Source organism: Hemitrygon akajei, chromosome 9, assembly GCF_048418815.1.
Source record: "Hemitrygon akajei chromosome 9, sHemAka1.3, whole genome shotgun sequence".
NCBI classification, from domain to species: domain Eukaryota; kingdom Metazoa; phylum Chordata; class Chondrichthyes; order Myliobatiformes; family Dasyatidae; genus Hemitrygon; species Hemitrygon akajei.
In genome coordinates, this window is record NC_133132.1 from 49,431,669 (window position 1) to 49,438,170 (window position 6,502).

Here is a 6,502-nt window from a genome sequence, read left to right on the forward strand (position 1 = left end):
TTGTGAAAGTGTGGAATGAGCTGGCAGCACAAATGGTGCATGCGAGTTCAATTTCAACGTTTAAGAGAAGTTTGGATGGGTACATGGATAGTAGGGACATGGAGGGCTATGGTCCCGGTGTATGTCGATGGGTGTAGGCAGTTTAAATAGTTTCGGCATGGACTAGATGGGCCGAAGCACCCGTTTTTGTGCCGTACTTCCTTATGACTATGTGCCTTTTTAAAAAAACCACCCTACCTATCGTTTGATTATTCCTGAATACTTTTCCGAAAGAAAAATAGAAACGTTAATTGTACTCAACTTAAAGTGACACAAGCGAAACTCGATTGATAAATTTGCGCTAGACTCCTATCCAAGCATGGTATTGTTAAACATGACCCGAAGTCAAGGCTTCTTGCTTAAATGGGTATGAATTTCACTTTCCAACAGCAGCAAATAGCAGTAATATAATTACCTGATAAAAATAATATTTTGCCAAGGGATTGTTGCACAGTGCTTCGAGGGAATGGCTTAATGCTATGCCCCCTGGCAAACCAGCGAATTACTGCAGTGTTGAACTCCTAAATAAATGAACGCACATTAATTATATCAATGCCTATGTGGATGGAAACAATTAAATTACCGAAACGGAGCACTTTATGTACAGATAGAAAATATATCAGTTTTGAACGCTAAAGCAGAGCATTTGCATGGCTGTGTAAAATCTATCGTGTTAGATTGTATTTTATTGATGAAACGTTTCCTGCTGAAACTGAAAAGCATTGCTCAAGGTGAATTACTGTACTGAAAGCGAGGAGTCTACACATTATTGTGACAGACATCACACACTTTGAAGTTTCATTACGCGGCTCAGATGATTTTTTTTCCAAAATATAGGAATTCAAGCTCCTGTAATGGAGGTTGTGTTCACTGTTCATTATTCCGTGCCAATGCCTGGATTCAAATCGTTAGTCTTCGCTTCTTTTCTGCCAATCTGCACGGCAGCCGGTTATTTAAATTATCACTTGTTTTGAATATTCTAGTTTCGGACAGTTATACTTTTAATTTCTTACGCTGCATACAAGAATGAGATTTTTCCCCCAGTTAACCGTGACCCGTTGTACAGCCTAACAATACAGCCCAAGGCACACGAATTCCGATACTTACTCAAATTAAACGAATAACCCTACAAGACCTATTATCAGAATATATCATCTCAATGGATCGACTGTTACATTTTCTCCTTTGCATTTAATTTCATTTTGATGATATTTTATGTTTTGTTAACGTCAATCGTTTGAGCTAGATATCAGATTTTCCTGGCACTCTTGGGTTAGGGGAAAATAAGATTGTTCCGTTGTTTGATCATTAGAGCGGTATACGTCGATGGACTTGGATGCCACCCGAGATTGTAATCCTACCCCTTTCTTCCACGTTCAAATGTAAGTGTTTATATAATATTTCATAATTGTCTCATTCAGGCAACTTCACTAACCGGGGAATATCCGGGGAATTGGATCACCCGCAAATAAACACCCCGGCTTTCCGAATGAAGAATCACGTGTTGGTCGAGCTGCACGTTAGGAGAACACAATTTGCATCCGTCGGGCTTACCACGTCGCCCACAAACTCTGCAAGTGGCCGTTCAAGAAATACCCTCAAGTGTAACAGTAGTATTTTGAAGACAAACCTGATCACTGCAAGATCCCAACAACAGAACGACTACCTAACCCGTTTATAGTATCGTCAACTAAAGGACGTGGGCCAGAATCCTCAGCTTTCAGATAAAATTGAAGAATGGTTGAGATAGGCGGAGACTTCTGCTTAATGTCACTTTGGACAATGTAACATTCCTTCAGTACTACACTAGGGATGAGAGGATATCAATTTAAGCATATCAATTAACATGATTAAAAATGTTGAAAGGATGCCAGGACTCTGGAAGCATTAACTTCCTCAATATACACTAAATTCTCAGTCCAAAAGAATAAAAGCCCCTGCTTTAGTCAGATTTGTTTTCTTCAGAGGGTTTATTACGGGATCTACTTTGGTGAATGGACACTGAACAACTGCAAAAGTTTATAGAAATGGATCTTTTACATCAAGTATCCTCAAGCACTCTAGACTTTATACACTGAAGTCATTCTGGGATGCCATGTTCATTAAAACAGTTAGGTCTGAGTAACTTTGAGAAACAGCATTTGTGTGGCTACTGCCACTGCAGTTACACAACATCCTCCAACTACTTGACACAGGGCTGCAGCAAACAGAGTAAGGAACACACGTTTTGAAAATTGCAGTTAAAGAAATACAGTTGTGCAGCCTACCTTAGAGAAGTCCCTGCAGCTGTTTGGAGCTTTATGGAAAAAGGCAGCATACAATAGCTTCTCTAAATTTAACAGTAAGGCATCAGGGAAGAGTCTTGTCCTTTAAGTGTCTCTAAACATGGTTTGCATAACTCTGTCTGAGCTTATCTGTAGTTTTGTCAGTTTGCTTCCATACATGGATCGGTTCCCAACAGTAACTTAGTGCTGCTGGGCTGCGTTGTCTGGCAGTCTTTAGTTGGATCCAGCACGTGAACGATAACGTCTTTATGGTTAACATTGGATTCAGCAGTAACAGTTACATATGGTCAAACAATAGGGGATCTGTCTATCTGTTAGAATCTATTTGCAGCTAATTTAAATTAAACATATAGAAAAGCCTTAAGTCAAAATCTTTCCCAGGAGTTGTTTATTCATCTGATTATGCCTATGTAAAGCATTCTAGGTGGCAGAGGCATTTTCAGGCAGAGCAACTCTCTATGCAACCGTACACATTTTGTGCAATAAATTTAGTGTTTACACGTTCAGAAACAGACCACATCTATCATTTGTTCAACAGATTTTAAAACAAACCAAAATAAACCAAACAAGAGAACGTTAAGCATTTTTCAAGACTGTCAGATCTGATCTGGCTGCAAGATTGTTATTACAGCTCCTGGACTGTGTGTCACAGTGCGGAATACTTCGAAGTGCAGTACACATTACAATAAAGTGACCAGATAGTTAAATGATAGTATCAAATTGTACATTAATTTGCTTAATAGGAAATATGATTCATGTGTGTTTGCTTAAATGTAGATTCTGCAAAGTAGCATTTAGCAGGAAATCCTACACGTGGTTAAATACAGAAATATGCAATGAAGGAAGAAAAGGGTACAAAAAATTATTAGGTTTATTGATAATTACGATGGGAAAGGAGGAACAGAATGTTGATGGTGGGGAGCTGGTAAATTGAAAACTTCAACACAAAACTAAATTAACCAGAAAGAAAATAACAAGATAAATACCACAAATATACCTAAAGTCAGAAGAAATTAAACGTTTGCAAACCGGATTTTTACCTACCACTTTCCAAAACTCCTAGCCTGCAATATGAAGTGGCCATCAGTTAGCTTCAGGATATATCTAACTGCAATTAGCTGCTTGTTGACATCAGGGTGTGCTCATTTACAAAAATAAGCTCGCAATAAACCTTAAAGGGATAGAACAATTTTGGACACAGCCCTGATACGCAGCAGAATATTGAAAAGAGCTCCTGTGCTTGCTTTTGATTTAGCAAGTGCAATCTGCTGATACACTGGAAGATGAGCTTTGTTGTTAGAAAATAAACTGAGAACTGGACAGACACTTGATTGCTACAATTTTACTGAAAGTACTACTAAATCTTGCTTGGACATGAACGCTGATTTATTGAGGGGTGTGCTCCATCATAAGGTCAGTGGCAGGGACATTTGCTTATGATTCTGCAGCATTCAGCTCTACTAACAATGCTTTGTAATTATTGTTGCAGCCAAAATCCATGTGCATCAACGCCAGAACAGTAATTTGGTGTGGGCTACTAAGAGAAGAATCAAAATCAGTTCAGGCAAACACCAAGCAATGAAAACCTGAAAAGAAAGCCTTAACTGCTTCCCCTCATCATGGCTTTGTGGCTGACAAATTCTTCATCACCGAGGATACAGGAAACTAAATTGGTACAGCCTGAGAGATACTTTGGCTGGGAATTAGATGATAAGTGATTCGCTTCCTGGCTCCCAGACTTTTTTTTCTGCTATCTATCATATACGAACAATATCAGACACGAGATGGACTGTTTTGCATTTGCCTGGATTAATGCAGGTGCAGCAACAGTCTTCATCTTCTGGGATAAGGCTGTCATGCACCCAAGTCACTCTCTCCCCATCATTGTTGCACCACAGCTTTATTATAGACCAAGGCATTATCATGAGTTTGGGCCGCATGGCTTATTTTCAAGTCAGAGCAATAGACAATGGGCAAAACTACAGCTGGAACTTACATTTATGTGAAACATCTACCATTCAGGACCTGGACCAACTGCAATTTGCCTTCTGCCACAGCAAGTCTACAGTGGACACAATCTCACTTGATAATAACATCTCCTCGCTGACAATCAACGTTCACACCTGATATACAGGAGGCCACACCGGCAGCACCGAAGGCAGTAGATAACCCCAACAGACTTACAGGTGAAGCGTCGCCTCACCTGGAAGGAATGTTTGGGCCCTGAATAGTAGTGAGAGAGGATGTATGCTCCATCCGCTAGAAAAAGTGGGATCTTCCAGTGGCCACCCATTTTAATTCCACTTCCCATTCCCATTCCAATATGTCTATCCATGGCCTCCTCCATTGCCGTGATAAGGCCACACTTATATTCCGTCTGGGTAGCTTCCAACCTGATGACATGAACATCAATTTCTGGAACTTCCAGTAATGTCCCCCACCTCCTTCACCATTCCCCATCCCCATTTCCCTCTCTCACCTTATCTCTTTGCCTGCCTATCAATTCTCTCTGGTGCCCCCCCCCCCTTTTCTTTCTTCCTATCAGACCCCCTCCCTCCCAGTTTCACCTACCCCATTGTGTTTCTCCCTCCCCTCCCCCCCACCTATTAAATCTACCCCTCATCTTTTTTCTCCAGTCCTGCTGAAGGGTCTCAGCCTGAAACGTCGACTGTATTTTTTTCCACAGATGCTGCCTGACCCGCTAAGTTCCTCCATCATTTTGTGTGTGTTGCTTGGATTTTCAGCACCTGCAGATTTTCTCTTGTTTGTGATTGGCTCCCAAATTATCAGTCTGTAATTGTTGAGTGCACCATATACATCAAAAGTAAGGAAGGCCGTTCAGTACCTTTTATGGAATAGCTAAGTGTAGCTTCTGCTGTTGTGTTTGGAAATGCCGTATAGCTCATTCTGCACAGCAAGCACCACCAAACACCAGCTAATGTATTTCGTTTGATGAAATGAAGTTCAAGACAAATAACAACTGAGAATCTTAAATATCAACATGATTGGGGAAACAAAGTCCTTGATTAATTATCTATTTTAACCCCTTCTGTTTTAAATCACCCGTCAGCACTGTACTCAATTATCAGCCTAGATTTTTGTGCTCAGATTTCTGAACTCAGCTGCCAAGTCAGAGATGTGAGTGGAACCAGCTAGCAATGATAGGCTCCACATGGTTATATTTTGGACTGTTCGTTTGTGTACAGTAATCGGCAGTAATTCATTTGTCTTCTAGGGGCATTCATTAGGTGTACAATCATCCACTAATAGCAGCATAAAAATAAAACTAAGATGATTATAAATAAGCATACAAACAGAGTCTGGAACAACATTAGCTTCCAGATCATCCTGTTAACGACAGTAAAACTGAAATGATTACTTTTCAGAAATCACATATACATATTGTCCAAGACTCTAAGAATTCCAGAGGGGGAAGGTGAACAACTAGATTTGTGGTCTATGCTTTTTCTAGTTATAATGAAAGAACTATGGATGGCAGTGATACAAAATCCAAAATCCAAAACCACGAACAGTGAAATTGGAAATGGAACTCCTACCGTTGAGCACTGAGTGCTCAGCACAGGGCCTTTAAGTACAGACTTTCCAGTGAAGGAATGTGGCAGGCAATAATTGGCAGTCTGAGTCTTAAAGGGACAGTGGCAGCTAATCCTACTCCATGGAATTGGAGTGCCAAAACTTGGATGCCTGCTGCTGTTCAGTCAGAACCATGTCACTCATGACATGGCTAGAAGAAATGAGGACCTATAGGCAGAGAAGATAAATTCACAGATAGTTAGGGTAGTAAAGACACAATGAGATCTTTTGCCTTCATAGGCAGGAGTATTGGTTGCAACAGCTGAAACACCATATTGCAGCTGCACAAGACATTGGTTGGGCAACACATGGATTACTGTATACAGTTCCTGTCATCAGAATATAGAAAGGATGTGATAGAGACAGCAAAAATACTAAAGAGATTCACAAGGATGTTGCCTGGAATAGAGATTTGATAGCCTGGGTTTGTTCACACTGGGTCATAGGAGGTTGAGAGGTGAACTTACAGAGATTTATACAATCTAGATAGGCACAGGCTTTTTCCAAGGGTAGGGAAGCCATGGGTTTAAGGTGAAAAAAGTATTTAAAAGAGATCTGAGGGCAAGTGTTCGACACAGAGAGTG

The 6,502-nt window shown here is 40.5% G+C and overlaps 1 protein-coding gene across 6 annotated transcripts in view; it reads right to left on the minus strand.

Moving 5' to 3' along the window:
• LOC140733095 (sodium/calcium exchanger 1-like) overlaps positions 1 to 3,472 on the minus strand; it is a 225,677-nt gene extending 222,205 nt beyond the window's left edge. For 4 of the 6 annotated variants that reach the window (XM_073055948.1, XM_073055947.1, XM_073055946.1 and 1 more), the window contains exon 1: positions 2,307 to 2,407. The gene's annotated coding sequence lies outside the window, so the exon portion shown is untranslated. Of the gene's footprint in view, positions 1 to 454; positions 561 to 2,306; positions 2,408 to 3,368 lie in introns of those variants that run through there. The other 2 variants (XM_073055943.1, XM_073055944.1) reach the window with 2 other exon arrangements.
• Positions 3,473 to 6,502: the final 3,030 nt, after the last annotated feature.